Source organism: Sorex fumeus, unplaced genomic scaffold, assembly GCF_029834395.1.
Source record: "Sorex fumeus unplaced genomic scaffold, SorFum_2.1 ptg000005l, whole genome shotgun sequence".
NCBI classification, from domain to species: Eukaryota; Metazoa; Chordata; class Mammalia; order Eulipotyphla; family Soricidae; genus Sorex; species Sorex fumeus.
In genome coordinates, this window is record NW_026606062.1 from 4,108,847 (window position 1) to 4,126,556 (window position 17,710).

General features: G+C 41.8%; 1 protein-coding gene across 6 annotated transcripts in view; it reads left to right on the forward strand.

Moving 5' to 3' along the window:
* The window catches only part of AGFG1 (ArfGAP with FG repeats 1), a 76,315-nt gene that overhangs the window by 19,216 nt on the left and 39,389 nt on the right, over positions 1 to 17,710 (forward strand). The gene's annotated exons all lie outside the window — the stretch shown is intronic.

Here is a 17,710-nt window from a genome sequence, read left to right on the forward strand (position 1 = left end):
CCTGGCGTCAGGGGAAGCCTGGCAGTGGAGTCGTTTGAACGGACCCATTCCCCTTCCAGGGCAGCTTGAAGGCTCAGAATTCCATTCTGTTACTTTGCTTTTAAAAAAAAAAATTAGTTCCATGATTTATTATTTGTGAAGATGGTGGGCTCATATTTAAAAGCTAAAAATATAACATGTTTCATAATCTTGGGGTGGGCAGCAGGGGAGAATAAAATGAGCAAGAATCATTGTAGTTGATTATTTCACAGGAAAGTCTTTTGATGTTCTCAAAAGGAAAATACTACTTAGTTGTACTGTGGTGGCTCCTTACCTTATATATAAACGGTAGAAAAGGCAAAATAAAATCTTGTTTCTGTTTTCTTTCTCAGCCTCAGAACATGTAGGCATTTCGTACTCTGCCTTTTTTCCTAACACTTGGCTTTTATCTTAAACTTTTCAATTTTTGTGATACACATGTGTTTTTGGCTCTAATTAATAGTGGATATTTAAATTCAGCATTATGAAATATACTTAAGTATATGAATTAGAAGTCTGCGCATACTTTGAACTCTCCAAATTTTATTGATATAAAAATCACCTTGAATAATTAATAATTAAATTCCAGGCTGAGGCGGGTATGTTACAAGAAAATCTGAAGTTAGAAGAAAGGACAGAGGACTTTTAATGACATCAAGTCTAGAATAATTACAGATTAAAATTCAGCTTGTGTGTTTGGGAATGTAACTCAGTAGTATGGGACAGACCCTGCACATGTGAGTTCTTGGGTTTTAAGCCCCCCATGAAACACACCCCCAGCCCCACCCCAATTTAAATTGTTCAGATTAATATAAGATTTGGGATTAGCTGAATTGGGTTTGAGCCCCTGTATGTCTACGTACAGGGAGAGACAGACACACCCATATGGGATATTGGAATGAAGAGAGGGAAAATGTTCTCTTAGAGTGAAAAAATCAAATGGCCGTAAAGTCTGGGTGTCGACACTGGAAGGTAAAGTTACGTGTGTGGAGCAGCACCAGCATCTGGAACTAGGACAAGGCTAGGTGGAGCTTGGTCTCGCCCCAAATACCAATACTGAAAAGTTGCTTTTCAGTTGTGGTAAGAGCATTAACATGAGGTCTTTTTCTCATAAATATGACTGTACTCCATAAATACGGAAATTTTTAATTTCAGTTAGGTAGGGAGGGTTCTGTTGCAGATGTCTAGGAGTTTATTTTGCGCAACTGAACTTAACACCCTTTGAATAGCAACCTCTGGTGGCATCTGCTCTTTCTGCTATTTTGCTTCTATAGGTTTGATTGTTGAGGTAACTCATGATGAGTGCAATCATAGAGTGTTCTTTCTTGTCGGACTTATTTCACTTAGTGTGGTTTCCTTAAGATTTATCCATGTTCCGTTGTCTCTTACGGCAGGAGTTCTGAAGGAGTTATTTTAATGTCCTCAAGGCCAGAGAAATGGTATTAGGAGTTATGACACGTACCTTGCATGAAGCCGACCCTTATTTGATCCCCTGAGTATCACTGGGCATGGTACTGGTACACATCCGTCCTCACCGCCACTTGGATGGGAATGGCTCTGGATGTTGCCGGAGGCTGGGCTGGGGTGGGGGGTGGGGGGGCACATCGTGTGTCATTCGTTCACACCCCAGCCCCCTTCCCCTAGCACTGTTGGGGTGGCCTGGGTGATCCTTAGTGCTGCAGCGCTGAGCAAAAACCCGTCCTCGCACATGAAACTCTCGTGGTAGATAATTGCTGGGAGGGGTCCCTAGGCCTCCCAGGAGGCTCCCTGACACCCCCCACCCCCCAGATTAACAGAATGAAAGAAGACTGTGTAAAAGGAAATGTTTCTTGCCAAACATATCAAGAATATAATAGTGATGAGTGTCATGGGCTCAAGAATTGTCAGTCCTCGGATCTCACCTCTTAGTCACTGTCACTATCACTGTCCTCCCGTTGTTCATCGATTTTGCTCGAGCGGGCCCAGTAACGTCTCTATTGTGACACTAGTTACTGTGTTTGGCATATTGAATATGTCATGGGTAATTACTGATCTGTTAATAGACCCAGAACTGACTAGGTCTGGTTGGGGTGAAGGGTTCATAAAAGGTAAAAGTAAAGGCGGGTAATTGTAATCTGAGCTGAGATTGTTGGTGATGTTCCAGGAGGGACGCAATCTTGGGCGGAGAGCATTGGGAATAGAAATAGATCTTCTTGTAGTGTCTCCATGGATATCTTAGAACCAAAATATCAGACTAGGCACATTTGATACTTGACCAGTATCTGTGTTCTTAAAAATGTCAAAGATGGGGCCAGAGTGATAGTACAGCAGGTAGGGTATTTGCTATACAGCATCTCATATGGTCCCTTGAGCACCGCCACAAGTAATTCCAAGTAATTCCTGAGTGCAGAGCCAGGAGTAACTCCTGAGCATCACCAGGTGTGGCCCAAAAAGCCAAAATAAAATGAAATAAAATATATTTTTTTAAAAAAACAAACGTAAAATAGATGTATAGTTGTTGAGGATTGTTATTTTGTGTACTGAGCTTGGCTACAGCATCACTAAAAAGACTTTTTGGACTTGATTCAAAGAGCTTTATTTCCAGTTCATCTTACTTAAGTATTTGAGAGAGACAGAGAGAGAAGAGAGGAGCGAAAGAGGGGAGAGAGAGAGAGAGAGAGAGACAGACAGACAGACAGACAGACAGACAGACAGACTATACCTAACTGTGCCCAGGGTTTCATCATGGCTCTGTTCGGGGATCACTTTTGGAGGGGATGAGGAAGCCATAGGCAGTGCTGGAGGGCAGGCACATAGCCACCTACAATTTCTTGGCAACAGACATTGAAGTCTTGAGTATAATGAACTGTCCTCCCATTGATCATTGATTTGCTCCAGCGGGCCCAGTAACGTCTCCATTGTGAGACTTGTTGTTACTGTGTTTGGCATATCGAATATGTCACAGGGAGCTTGCCAGGCTCTCGAGAGGGGCGGAGGAATCGAACCTGGCTTGGCCAGGCCGACTGTGCACAAGGCAAACGCCCTATCTCTGTGCTATCTGCCCCTGTACCTTGCATGTAGCTGAGTATAATACATATAGAAAAAGTACGCAGATCTTAATTTTTAATTTTAAAATAGGTTATCCTATTTTGATTGTCATCTTTCAGTTGCGTGGAAATAACCATATCCAGTCATAATTAATTTTTTTTCTTTAGCACTTTTAGTCATAACTTTTGGATCAAAGAGGTGCTGCTTTCGTTATTCATCTTATGGAAGGCTGTGCCTGAAGATGTGTTTCAAAATTTAACAAATCTTTTGCAGGAGTCCTGGGTCCTTTAGCCCCTGCAGAGGAGTACTAGTGATCTCATGGATATATTTATTTTCACGATTTGCTTGTGTTGTTAGCTGCCTGATGTAGTGGTTCATCGCAATTTAACCTTCATTCCACATGCTTTGTGTATTCTTCCATTCATTTGCAAGTATGGAAAACTGTTTTCAGTCATCTGTATGTGTAACTTAATTCTGTTTTACATACTTGCATTGCATTTGTAACAACTGTTACCAAAAGCAAGCGTCCAGAACCCATGGTGGGAGGAGACGGCTAGGGCATATGGGGTTTGGTATGAGCCCTTTATAAACACTGTCAGTTCACTGGCTTATTATATATATATATATATGTATATATATGTACCTACACGAGATTTGACCTGTCATGCACAGCTCTGTTAGGAATTATTCACTGTGTTTTTGAAACTTATGAACCAGTGACAATGCTACTCAAATTACTTGAGTCATTTGTAATACATCTGCCTCTACCTTGGTAGCAAATAATGTTACAACATCTTTATAAATAGATGTATCCAAGCCAGACTTAATATTTACAACAGTGTATTAGTTTTTTGCCTTAATTTTGTTTATATGTTATTTGCACTTTAGTAACATTCTCAGGCTCCTATAAAGTGTTTGGTGGAACATTGTATAATTGTATTATACAGTGTATAATGTATATACCTAGCAATATAGTATAAAGTATATCATATATACTTATATAAAGTATATAGTACTTTATAAAGTACTATAAGTACTTTATATAAAGTATATGTGTGTATATAAAGTATATAGTATAGCATAAAGTATATAGTATAAAGTATATACCTAGTAATATAACCTATTACTAGGTTATAGAATGCAATATACCAGGTAATAGTAAAACATTTAAAGCACTAATTACACTGAATGAATAAAATATTAAAAAACATAACATTATGATCATATTTATAGTCAGCTACACAGACAAGCACTTTACAACTATTTTTCTACAAAGTTAGAAAATTCTGCTGGAGAGATAGTACAGCAGGTAGGGTGTGTCTGCCTGAGTGCAGGCGACCTAAACTCTATGTCTGGTTGGGTACCACATGTGGTTCCCCGGGCTCCTGGATGGGGTTTCCCTTACCACCACCACCCCCCTTGCTCCTATTAGAAATTTAAAGTTCACATAATACTTGGGGATTATTTTTATTTATATTAGCATTTTGGTGATCAAATAGCAATGAATGCAGTTTGCTGAAATATCCAGGTATCATTTTATGATGTTATACTCGATTGTGTTTTCTAACTCATTTTGTCTTCTGAACTATGGGTCATGATAATTGTCAATACAAGATAGGGTAAACTCTGCCAAATGGGAAGTCAGCATCAGTTTGAGTCTTTGGGACATGGTTTCAAGTTGTTGAACTATTAGAGATTGATTTAGAACATAAATAATTTAATTCAAACTGCAGCTTTATAGGGAAATTGATAAAATTTAGGTGGAGCTTATTACATGATTATTTGAAGTTAACAGGTTGGGGACCATTGGGCAGTATGCCTCTAATCCCCAATTTCTGCGATTGTAAAATCGCGTCAATAGTAATGTATATATATGTATCTTTTTAATTTCAACATCTTGATATTACTGTTTTCCATGTTTTTATATAGAAAGACTAAAATGCTTTGAACTCAGGCAACCTGTGAAAGTTCCCATCATATTTCTTGTCAAACAATATAGGTATAAGATATTCATTGGTCAGAATCTAGAATAGAAAACATTTATTTTAGATGAATCACCATTTTTTTTTCTCCGCTCAGAGTGATTTTAAGTAGGGTGATTTTTACATAGAATACTAGTGTTATTAGCACAGCGGGTAGGGCGTTCGCCTTACAAGCGGCCAACATGGCCGACCCGAGTTCGATTCCTCCGCCCCTCTCGGAGAGCCCGGCAAGCTACCGAGAGTATTCGATATGCCAGACACAGTAACAACAAAGTCTCCAATGGAGACGTTACTGGGCCCGCTCGAGCAAATCGACGATCAACGGGAGGGCCTTTACCTTTACCTTACTAGTGTTATTTACCTTAATTTTGGGGTTATGTATTTAAACACTTGGAGCAAAACTTTGATTTTTTTAAAAATGCCGGTTTAAGTAATAATAAAAGTGCGCAATTATTTTTAGTAGCAATGTAGTAAAAGTGATTATTGAATGGTGGAGTCAAGTACGTCTTGTGTTTTTGATTCATTTTAGCTTATAGCAGGATAATAAGTATGGTGGGCTTTGTAGACCTACTAAATGAGTTTTGTATTTTTATTTAATGTTTTATAGTCCTTTGAATCTGTTATTCTTAGATTAGAAGCAGTACAAAAAGAGACTTGTTGCCCAAATTAACCTAGAGGTGATTGATTGAAGACTTCTGGTCTATGGAATTTCACAATGTTCACTTTCAATTTACAACCCTTTTAAGATTAGACATAATATCCTAGTTAACTTTGTTCTAGCTTTATTCCCCTCCCCCCCAAAAAAAAGTTTTAACTGCAGTGATCATGGTTTTGTTTTCCATATATCCTGTCTATATTCAAGTGTTCTTGCCATTTTGCTTGTTTGGAGGGGAGGGATAAATACCTGAAGGTGTTGCTTGTGCAAGCAACTTGCCTGCAGTGCTGTGGGATATTACACGTTTTCGTTGTGGTGCTTGAATGCATGCTTGCTGGTGTCGGTGTTGCTCGCAGTTAGTTGTGTTGCCTGCATACCTACTGGCTGTGGTACTTGTTGGGAGAGGCTCGTGCTCCTAGCCACAGTGCTCACAAATTTTAACTGGTGCTCACCCGGGCTGGTGCATTTTAGTCATGCTTCTTGCACGGGCCTGGCTGCAGTGTGCTGGAGTGTGCACATTTTCTGGTGATGCCAACGGTCCCAAAAAGCAGAATTGCCAGGACTGTACTTGGCACATAAAAATGGCATTGGAGATTGAACTCACAGCCTCATACTTGCAAAATATTACCCCTCATCCCATCACCCCCACTCCCCCCCCCCCGTGTGTGTGTTTGTGTGTGTTTGTGTGTGTGTGTGTGTGTGTGTGTGTGTGTGTGTGTGACGTCTGACTGTTCTGAGGGCTTACTTATGGCTCTGTGCTCAGGGCACCATATGCGGTGCTGGGAATCCAATCTGGGGCAGCCTTGTGCGAAAGCAGCCTCTGTGCCAACTCTGCTATCTCTTCAGCCCACAAACAGGTTCTTCTGTATATCTAGCATTCAGGGGGAAAATAGCTCAGAGTGCGGCGTGCTCCTTGCAGTGTAGACTGATCCCTGAGCACCAGTGGCCCTAACACCCTCCCCTCCCCCAAATAATATTCACTATAAGATTATACGGGGCTGGAACGATAGCACAGCGGTAGGGCGTTTGCCTTGCACGCAGCCAACATGGCCGACCCGAGTTCGATTCCTCCGCCCCTCTCGGAGAGCCCGGCAAGCTACCGAGAGTATCTCGCCCGCACGGCAGAGCCTGGCAAGCTCCCCGTGATGTATTCGATATGCCAGACACAGTAACAACAAAGTCTCCAATGGAGACGTTACTGGGCCCGCTCGAGCAAATCGATGAACAACGGGAGGGCCTTTTACCTTTACTGTTTGAGCAGTGGGGGAATGTAAAAGAATATTGTATTTTAGGGTTCTGTAAACTTTATGTCCATGTGAATTAATTTTGGTAAAAGCTTAATTGGCTTGGCTTTCCCGAGATCCCTGGCCTTGGGTGTGGGTGGAGGTACCTGATTCTGGACTGCAGGCCACCATGGAGAAAGCCAGTATAGTGACTATCGACGGTAGCCTTGTGTGCAGTGTGTGGCCCGTCTTGATGAACCTTGTCTTGTTGGGCAATCTCTTTTTCCCTTATCTCCATTTTATTTCATAAATCTACGGGAAGTAGTGGTCCCATTTATTTTCCGAGGTTAATTTGAAGATACATGTATCACGTAGATGCAAAATGTCAGTCTTCCGTGCAAACTACCTCTTACGTTCTTAAATGAGAAAATAAGTATTACACAGGAACAGGTGTGCTTAAACTGAATTTTTAAGTGACTTTGTAGTTATAGTGATGATATTAATAAATGATTTCAGTAACAGTAGTAAAAATACTGAACACCCACAAAGCCTATTTGAGAGAATAGCTTCTTAATGTGAGAATATCAAGGTTTGAAAAACCTAAAATGATAGGGCATATTCTCATATTTGAGAGGATGTACAGTTTCTGAGTATTTGTGAATATTCATAGTTTGAAGTCTTGCCTCTGTAGCTAATTAGTTGCAACATGGTGATTTTGAAATTCTCAGTATATTTTCTTCTGTTAGCCATTGACTTTCAGAGGAAAAAATATTAGAAGGTGGAAAATGTTATTTATTTGTTATTCATTTATTTCTTTTGGAGCTCAGGACTTGCTGCTGGCTCTGAGCCCAGGGCTCACTCCTGGCAGTGCTCTGGGGACCTTATGCTGTGCCTGGGATCAGCTGACTTGTGGGCAAGGCAAGTGCCTTACCTGCTGTTCTGTCTCTCTAGCCCTCATCTGTGTTTTGTAAACTGTAACATGTTCTTTTTGGATGATAATTGAAAACCCACAGGATTGGTTCTGTAAAGCTGCGCTTTTTGTTATTTTCATCTATTTTCACCTAGCTACTGTCTCAGCCTAGCTTCCTCTAATTCATTGTTTCCCTGGACAGTGCTGGCCCCTGGGGGCACTGGAATGGAGCGGAGAGGTGATTGCCGGCTGGGGGTAGGTGCAGTTGGGAGACACTTGCTCCTGGTTTGCTCCAGGTGCCCCCCGCCCCCTCTGCCAGAAGGGGATAAGTTTGGGAGCCTCTGCTCTTCCTCTCAGCTTTTTTCTTCTTTACCATTTAGTTTGTTTTTTAAAAATCACATTTGTAACTTTAAAAAAATTTTTTCAAAAGATAAATGAAAACAAGAACATGTTCTTTGAAAAATAAAAAAATCTTATTTGAATCCAGCGTAACTTGTTAGATCTTTACTTTTTAAAAGCGTTCCATTGCGCAGAGGCTCATAGCTACATGAGGAGAGTAAACCTAGCACACTGCTCTCAGTGCTTGGGCCTCCCTCCAAGGCATAAATTTTCCTTTGTCAATTCCTCTTCGTTTTTAAAAATTAAAAAAATATTTTGAAAAAAATGGTACTACACTCTTAAAAATAGTCTAAGTTTTATAGTCTTCGAATTCCTTTCATTTCATAAAATCTCTCCTGTTGTCCTCCCTGCCTAAGTGTGTATCAAGATGCGTGTAATTCCCACAGGTGAGAGTAGTAGGTTTTGAGACGCTGTATTGCTTTAAAAGGATGGAAGGGATTCAGGCTGCCCTGCAGAAGGCCTTGCTAAGACCTGGCACAGTCTGGGACCATGTCATGGGGAGTGTGGACTGGAGTGAATGGTGTGCCAGGACGGTGGGGGCCTCCACCTTATTGGCTACTTCAAGCTTGTGCTCCCTGTAACCTGTGGGCCCTCCCAATTTAAATCCCTGGGCGACTTCCATTCAGTTCACAGCACATGCGACACATAAACGTTCATGTGTGTCTTCTCTCTGCCTGGGTCTTTTGAAAATTGATTCTGGGTTCTTTCAAGAGAGTGGGAAATCGGTATGGTCACTCGGGCAGCAGTTGGACTGCCTTCTGATTACTGACTGATTTAGGAGCCGGAAAGAAGAAACGGGTCTAGTTTCTAAGCCTATAGAATTTGGAGAAATCCATAGTAACATTGAGCAACCTTTTTTCTTTTTGGGTCTTGGTGCTGTTCAGGGGACCATATGGGATGCTGGGAATCGAACCTGGGTTGGCTGCGTGCAAGGCAAACACCCTACCTGCTGTTCTATTGCTCCGGCCCCAGGTTGAGCAACTTTTGGTTTTGTTTTATGAAATTGAATTGAAGCCAACCTAGACATGGTTGGCTTTGGATAGAGATCCAGGCTCGCCAGGAACTGCTCTGAGACTGGGGATCTTCCCATGCTGCTGTTGGCATTCACCAGTTTCTCAAGGTGGCTCCGAGACAGTGGTGCTAACTAGAACCTTCCTGTAGGTGGGCTGATTATGAGCAGTCATCTGTACAGAAATGCTTCGTGCCATCCCACTTCAGCCTGGTACTACTACCGCACTACTGCAGGTGTCATGAGTGTTAACTCCCAGCATTGTGAATGCTGTGCTTGTATGCTAAGCTGATACTAGTCTTAGAAGTTCATCCATCTTATGGGTGGCATTGGGCATGGCTGATCATTGGTCTTGGGCTTAAGATTAAACCACAATAGTCAGATTTGTATAACCCCTTCTCAGGCCCTGATATTGTATCAGGAAACATTTTAATATCTGCTTAGCAATCTGTTCATCATTCATGTTATATCATTCATATTTTTCTTGTGTTTTGATAGGTTAGAAACAGTTTATGTCATCTCAGAAGTCTTTAGTATATCAGTTAGAATTCAGTATTTGTTAATTTTTATGAGGTATGAATAGTGTAATAGACGAGTTTTGACATGCATTGATTTTAGAGACTCAGTCTAATCAGGATATAGTGTATGACCATCTCCATAAGTTACCTAATCCTTAATTCAGTTCCCCCTCCAGAGTCATATGTTTTTATTTTCACTTATGCATTATGTACAGTTTTTGTGTACTTTTTGGAAATTTATGCATGTAACTTGTTTTTAATTATTGAGCAAAATTCTGTTAAATGGCTATCAATATATCTGTTGTTGTTAGATACATTTAGTGAATATTTTCTTTTAGTCTTCAACTTCATTCATTTTTATTGGTGTCTTTTGACAAGTGGAAGTTTGTGTTTTTGATGAATGTATTAACTTTGTTTTATGATTATTGCGTTTTGTTTTGCTTATAACTTTTTGTTTTGTGGTTGTCAGTTGTAAGAAATCAACTCCCAAATCATGAGGCTGATCTATTTAAGGTGCTTTAAAGGCTCTGGCTTTTACATTTCAATATTTATGACTCATCTTCAGTTAATTTTAGTGTGTGGTGTGATAGAGGTCAAGTTTATATTTTTTCCATAATGTAATAGTTATGTTTGTTAAAAACACTATCCTAATTTCTTTGGAACCTTGGACAAAACAATGAAATGATTAGCGCTGGAGAGATAGTACAGAGGGTGGGTGCTTGACTTGCCTATGGCCGATCTGGGTTTGATCTCTGGCACCCCATCCAGACTCCTAAGCCCTGCCAGGAGTGATCCCTAAGCATGGAGCCGGAAGTAAGCTCTGAGCACTGCTGGGTCTCCAAAACCAGAGCCAAACCAAACCAAAACAGATGGAAATGGCCATATTCATGGGCATGTTTCCGGGCTCTCTCACAGGTATCATATATTTGTGGGACTTCAGTGCCGTTAGCCAAAGCCGGTATTGTAGCCAGCCTTGTGAGCTTCCGGTCACCTTTTTGTAGAGATCGCTTTATATTTTGTGCCAGGGATTCGCAAACCCTTACCGCCCGCCCACCTAGACCCTTGCCGCCTGCTGCTTGTATTTAGATTGCTCACTTGAACGCTCTCCTGTTGTTGGTGTGGGAACCAAACTTCACCCTCCCCTCCCGGATGCCTGCTCTGCTCTCCTGCTGCAGCTGCCGCCATCGTCTGGTGCGTCCACCCATTGCCGTTGGCCGCTGCCCAAATCACAGTCCTGGGTTTCAGAGTGTGGGAAGAGGCCCTGGAAACGGCTTGCGAGGGCCAGACAGAGTTACCGTGATGGTGGTTATAAAGATTTACTTTTTCTTGTGTCAGTTTTCATGAATTACTTTTGTTTGGGGCCATAGCCAGCATCGCTCAGGGTGTGCTCGTGGCCTGGGAGTTCTTGGCTCTAGCCTGGAGGTAACACAGGGTTTCATCCCCTTCTGATCCCCAGCTCCTTGACGAATTGTGCTTCTTCAGGGAATTTCTTCATTTCATCTCAGCGTTTACGTTTATGCGCAGATTTGTGATTTTAAATATGTATAGGACGTAGCAGTAATTTTACTCTGTGTAATTTATGTTACTTCCTTAACTTCAAGGTAAAATCTAAAGCTCAGTTGCTTGCTTTCACCCTCTGCTGATTGAACCCCACTGCCCTATACCTGTGACTGCCTGAGAGGGTTTTTTTCCCTAGTAGTAACATTTTAAAGCAATACATTTCTCTTAAACACTTTTCTACTTTGTCCAGATTTTAATAGCACTGTAGCACTGTTGACTAGTTGTTCATCGATTTGCTCGAGCCGGCACCAGTAATGTCTCCATTGTGAGACTTGTTGTTACTGTTTTTGGCATATAGAGTATGCCATGGGGAGCTTGCCAGGTTCTGCCGTGCGGGCAGGATACTCTTGATAGCTTGCCAGGCTCTCCGAGAGGGATGGAGGAATTGGACCCAGGTCGGCCACGTGCAAGGCAAACGCCCTACCCACTGTGCTATAGCTCCAGCCCTTCGAATTTTAATATTGTATTTTATCACTAAAAAATATTTTCTAGTTTTTCTTTTTCCCACATGGATAATACAGAAATTATTGCTTCTACATGTTTGGGTCTTTTCCCCCTAGGGTGTGTGTGTGTGTGTGTGTGTGTGTGTGTGTGTGTGTAATAAGTAAGTAAGTAAGGCCCTCCTGTTGATCATCGATTTGCTCGAGCGGGCCCAGTAACGTCTCCATTGGAGACTTTGTTGTTACTGTGTCTGGCATATCGAATACTCTCGGTAGCTTGCCGGGCTCTCCAAGAGGGACAGAGGAATCGAACTCGGGTCGGCCATGTTGGCCGCTTGTAAGGCGAACGCCCTACCCGCTGTGCTATCTTACCCTGTTATCTGAGCACTCTCCAAATATTTTCAACTTTTTATTTGTATTTTGATACTTTGGTCAACACCTGGCAGTGTTCAGGGCTTACTCCTCGCCCTGCACCCAGAAATCACTGTTGGTGGGCTTGGTGAACCATCTGGGGTGCCAGTTGCTTGAACCCAGGCAGGCCACTGTACTACTTTGCCGGGCTACTGCTCCTTTATTTTTGAGATCAATATTATGACCCAGCACATATATTGGAGAGTATAAACCTACCTATGTGCGCTTGAACAGAGTGGTTTTTGGAAGTTGATGTGTTTTTGAAATCGATGAAGTATTTCTTGCTTGCTGTTAGGTTTATAATTGACAGTGCTTAGAACTTGTAGGCCTACTTTATTAATATTATCAGTTAATTTCTCATTTGATGACAGAGCAAATAGAAAACTGATTTTGTATTTCTCCAAATATGACACCATTTACTTAATTTAGAAAAAACTATTATTAATTGCTCATATTTGTTCGGTCTCCCTGATAAAGGCATTAGATTGTAATGCCAGTTTTGTCTCTCTTCGGCAGTACCCTTTTTGTTGAAATTTACTGTATCTGATACTTAAGCTGTTTGTCTGTAGAGAGAAATCATTTTGAAGCTGTTTCCAAAAGAATATGTTGCACCTCCATACGGTGTTGTATCTGTTTATTCTTCTTGGGGGCTGCTGAGTTTCTTGGATTTATATATTTGTCTTTCTTCAAGTCGGAAATTTTTTGTTCCTTTTTTGGTCTTCACCAACTGCTCAGAGGACCACATGGCACTTTGGATTTAACTTGGGCCACGCTCATGCAAAGCCTATTTTTAGCCCTCTAAGCTAGCTTCCTGCCTCCCAAGTTAGTAAAATTTTGAACATTTTTTACAAACCATTTTTTTCTGTAAGAATGAGATAATAAGATGTCATAATAAGATCTTATTATCTCATTCCTACTTTGGACAAACTGGGAGGCTACCGAATGTAGCCTGCCCACACGGCAGAGTCTGGCAAACTCCCCGTCGTGTACCCAATATGCCAAATACCAGTAACAATGATGGGTCTCATCCTCCTAAGGAGCCTTGAATATAGCACTTTTTTAAAAATCTCAGGGCTAGGATGAAGGAGACGTTACTGGGGCCTGCTCGAGGCAATCGACAAATAACAGGATGATTTGTGATTTGTGATTTTGGGTGATTTTTTTTCTGTCATTTTTCTCAGACCTTTGTCTAAGACTACAGCTACATGTATGCAAAACATTTTTTTTTCATTTGGGGGTGGGGGTGGGATTTAAGGCTTCCAGGGGTGCTCAGGGCTTGCTCCTGACCTTTCACTCAGGGATCACTCCTGGAGCCCTAGGGGGACTATATGAGGTGCCAGTGGATTGAACCTGGGTCAGCAGCAAGTGCCCTACCCATTGTACTATCTCTCAGGCCCTTGTACGTTTGCCTTGCACACGGCACCTGGGTTCAATTCCTCCGCCTCTCTCGGAGAGCCCGACAAGGCACTGAGAGTATTCTGTCGCACAGCAAAGCCTGGCAAGCTACCTGTGACGTATTCAAGATGCCAAAAACAGTAACGAGTTTCACAATGTAGACGTTTCTGGCGCCCGCTCCAGAAAATCGATGAACAACAGGAGGACAGTGCTACAGGATTGAAAATTTTGATGTATATTGGCCCCATAGGTTCTTCAGTGTACACGTTAATGCCCCCTATCTTTTTTCACCTCCCCGGATATTTTACTAATTTAAGTTCATTTTTATGACTGAAAAATAATCTCCAAGCTACAGAGCCTAACTCTCTTTAGCCTCAGGTTGAATGCTTTCTGTCCTGCCCCGGGACGTGACTCTTCACTCATCCCCAAACTCCTAGTTTTCTCCGAGATAGCCTCACGCTACCTTTCCCAGTTCTAGACTTCACATTTGACTCTCTCCTATATTTTCTCTGTTGAGAACTTGATTTCATACTTTATAGACATGTTTTCTTTTATGTTCTTGAAACCACCAGCTTCTTTAGAGTCATCGCTAATTTCAAAGTTGGGCCTGTGCTTACTCCTGGCTTTGTGCTGAGGGATCCCCTCCTGGTGGGCATCAGGGAACCTTCTGGATACCCGGGATGGACCCCACGTCAGCTCTATGCAGGGCAAGTGCTTTACGCCCAGTACTGTCTCTCTGGCCCTGGTTTCAAAATCTTTTAACATCCCAGATTGGTCTCCTCTGATTGCTTTTTTTTTTTTTTTTTTGTGGGTCACATTTTCTAGAGGTTTTTGCTTTTTTTTTTTTTAAATGTCTGGTAAATCTTTGTCATGTTCAATATATCAGAGAATGTAGAACTTTTGGATTCTTACTCCTCCGAAAGGTATGGTTTTATTTCTTTGGCTTGCTCATATTTTACTTTAAACAAATGCATTTCCTCATGGGTAACCCCTGAAACTGAGATTTCTGTTCTCAGCTCTTTGACACTTGAACTGTTGCATAGGTCTGGTTCAGGGGTGAAGCCAGAGACTTGTGTAAAGATGATGGGCAAGTTTTGACTCTGGTTCTTTTTCTTGTTGTATTTTACTTTATCTTTTTAACTTTGTGTTGTGCAATGCACAGTACTCCTGGCTCTGCACTCAGTAATTACTCCTGGCAGTGCTTGCTAGAGGGTTGGGGGACACCTTATGGGCTGCTGGGGATTGAACTCGTTGACCTTGTGCAAGGCAAGTGTTTTAGCTGATGTGGGCTCTCTCCTTGTTTTCTTGGTTTTAAATTCTACTCTCTTGCTACCTTGACCGTCAGGTTTATGGATTCCTGCTTGCATTTTAATAGTTCTGCTTGGCATTGGTTGGGCCACTTAAAGTGATGCACTTTGGCAGACATCAGCTACAGACTGCTGTTTCGTAAGAGTTGACGCCTTTGCGTTTCTATTTGCTTGTGGTTGCTTTTTTGTGCCTTCTGAAAGTTTTTATGCTGTGTCCAGAAATTATTAGTTGTTACTTGTGGAGTTTAGTTTTAATGTGAACTACTCACCATGAAACTGGTCCCACTTGCCTTCAAAGGTTTTTTGTTTGCTTTATTCCCCCATCGTCCCTTTTCCCTCCCTGTTCCTCTGTGTGTGTGTGTGTGTGTGTGTGTGTGTTTTGGAAGGGGGGGGTAAGGGGATATTCTCTGAATTTCCCTGCTCCTTTCTCCTCATCTGATTTCCCCTTTCTTATCCATTGCCCCTACTACCAGCCCAGTTATTACTTTAGTACTAGTCTCTCTGGATTTTGCTCATTCCCATCCTTGTAGTGTCAGTTCCTGTCATCGCAGTTACCTGTAAATTGATAATTGGGGTAGTAGCTTCTTAAGATTCATTGGGAGTGGGGGTGAAGACGTGTGCATTATCTGTTGGGTTGCAAGTTTGTTTATCCTGACACATTTTTTTGTTTCTGGCATTATGTTAGCAGCTACTAGTACTCTATACTTATATCCATTAGGAAGTGTAAAATCATGGTATTCCGACTTAGTGATTTTCCAAGTGTAGTACTAGTACCTGTGGAAAATCCCCAGGACCATGTCAGATGTTTCATAGAACCCCCTAATTTTAATAACTCTTGACTTGAGCTTTGCTTTTTCACTCCCGTCTTATGCATTTACACTAGGTTTTCCTGGTGCTGCATATTACATAAATGACAAAACGTATCTATAGGATGAGGAGAGATAAACTGTCTTTCACTTAAACTTGTGTTAATGAAGTTTGCAAATGGATAAAACTGCGTTTCTTTTCAGTATTGCTTTTGTTCTAACATGAAGTTATTTTCAAAATGTAACTTACATTTTTTTTAGTTCACTAAAATTGATCATAAATATTAGTAGATGCAGTGCTATATATAGCAAGGTTTTTTTCTTACTCTGATTTATTTAGCTATTTTCAGAATAATAAGTTCTGAAGTATCTAATTAAAGTATTAGTTCCAGACAGTGACCCATGAGGGTTCTGTTTTTTGTTTGTTTGTTTTTAATAACTGTGGAACTTTATTTGGTATGTTGTAGTCACATCCAGTTTTTTTGTTTTGTTTTGGGGCTATCCTCGATGTGTCTCAGAGGTTCCTGCTCCAGCTCCCAGAGGTACTTGGGGTACCCTGTGGTGAGCCCTAGCTTCAGACTCCTGAGCCTTAGTCTCCAGTCCCTGCAGTTATTCTTCCTATTGGAGTTCAAGTTGTTCTTTCCCACTGTGAGACAATCTGTTTCAAAAACCTCCTTAAACTTCTGCAACGTGGGTGCTGGAGTTAGTTATAGCACAGTGGGTAGGGTGTTTACCTTGCATGTGGCCAACCCAGGTTCGATTCCCAGCATCCCATATGGTCCCCTGAGCACCGCCAGGGATAATTCCTGAGTGCAGAGCCAGGAGTGACCACTGTGCATCGCCGGGTGTGACCCAAAAAGGGGGGAAAAAACCTTCTGCAAAGCTTGCATTTACTTAGAACAGCTTTGTCTGGCATTCCCTTTTTCCCTTTTGCTAGTCTGTTAGCCACTCTGTATTAGTACATGTTAAAAGAAAAGACTACTTCTTTTTCATGATTGTTTTGTATAGAATGTGGCACAGATTATGTTTACTATAGTGTTTTAAAAAAAGATAAAAAAAATTTTGGTTTTGGGTCACACCTGGCTGTGCTCAGGTCTTGTTCCTGGCAGCGCTGGGAGACTAAGTGTGGTGCTGGGTATTGGCCTGGGTTTTGTGCGTGCAGGGAAAGCGCCCTCCTCGCTGTACTTTGTCTCTGGCCTTCACTGGTTTGTTTTGTCTTTGGTCCAGTTAGTTGCTTTCTCTTTCCAGCTGTCTGGGAAGTGCATGCCCTTTGTCACCAGGACAACCAGACAATGGAGTGTCAGAACCAATCATCCCTATCTCATTGAGCCTTCCAGTGAAATCAACAATGAATGAGTAGTACTCACGCAAGAACTGGTACACCAGTATTGATGCTACCCTAACCTGTTGACAATTTGAAAATCATACCAAAACAAGTTTTTTTTCAAATTTTTAAAAAATTATAATACCACAATTTACCAAGTTATTCATACTACAGTTGTTTCAGGCATTAAATGTTCCAGTACCAATCCCACCACCAGTGTGCCCTTCCTTCCACTGATGTTCCCAGTTTCCTACGCACCATCCCGGCCTGCCCCTTGTAAGGACAAATTACTTCATAATTTGTCTGTTACAACCCTAAAGGCAAGTAGAATTAACAAAACTGAGATCAGTGAGAGTCAACTCGTGATCATTGTTATATCACAGTGTTATTACTAAAGTCACTGAGGATCAGCTCTGCTATTGGTGCTAGTTGGGCCTCCTGTGTTACTGTTCAGGCTCACAGAGCTTGGTGGTCTTCTGTGCGACTTTCCCACCAGATTTGTTGTGATGCTACTGGGTCGACAGCACTGTGAAATTTGGCAGTGTCATGGCCTTGTGGTCCAGGAGCTATAGATCTGGAACAGTTGGTGGCTTGGCAGTTTGCTGAGGTGCATTTGTGGAGCTGAGCCATTTCTGTGTGGGAGGACTTTGAGTATGGCTGCAGGCTGCTGTGCCCAACCCCATCCTGAGAAGGCCCAAGATGTTGGCCCAGACCAGCCTACCTGGG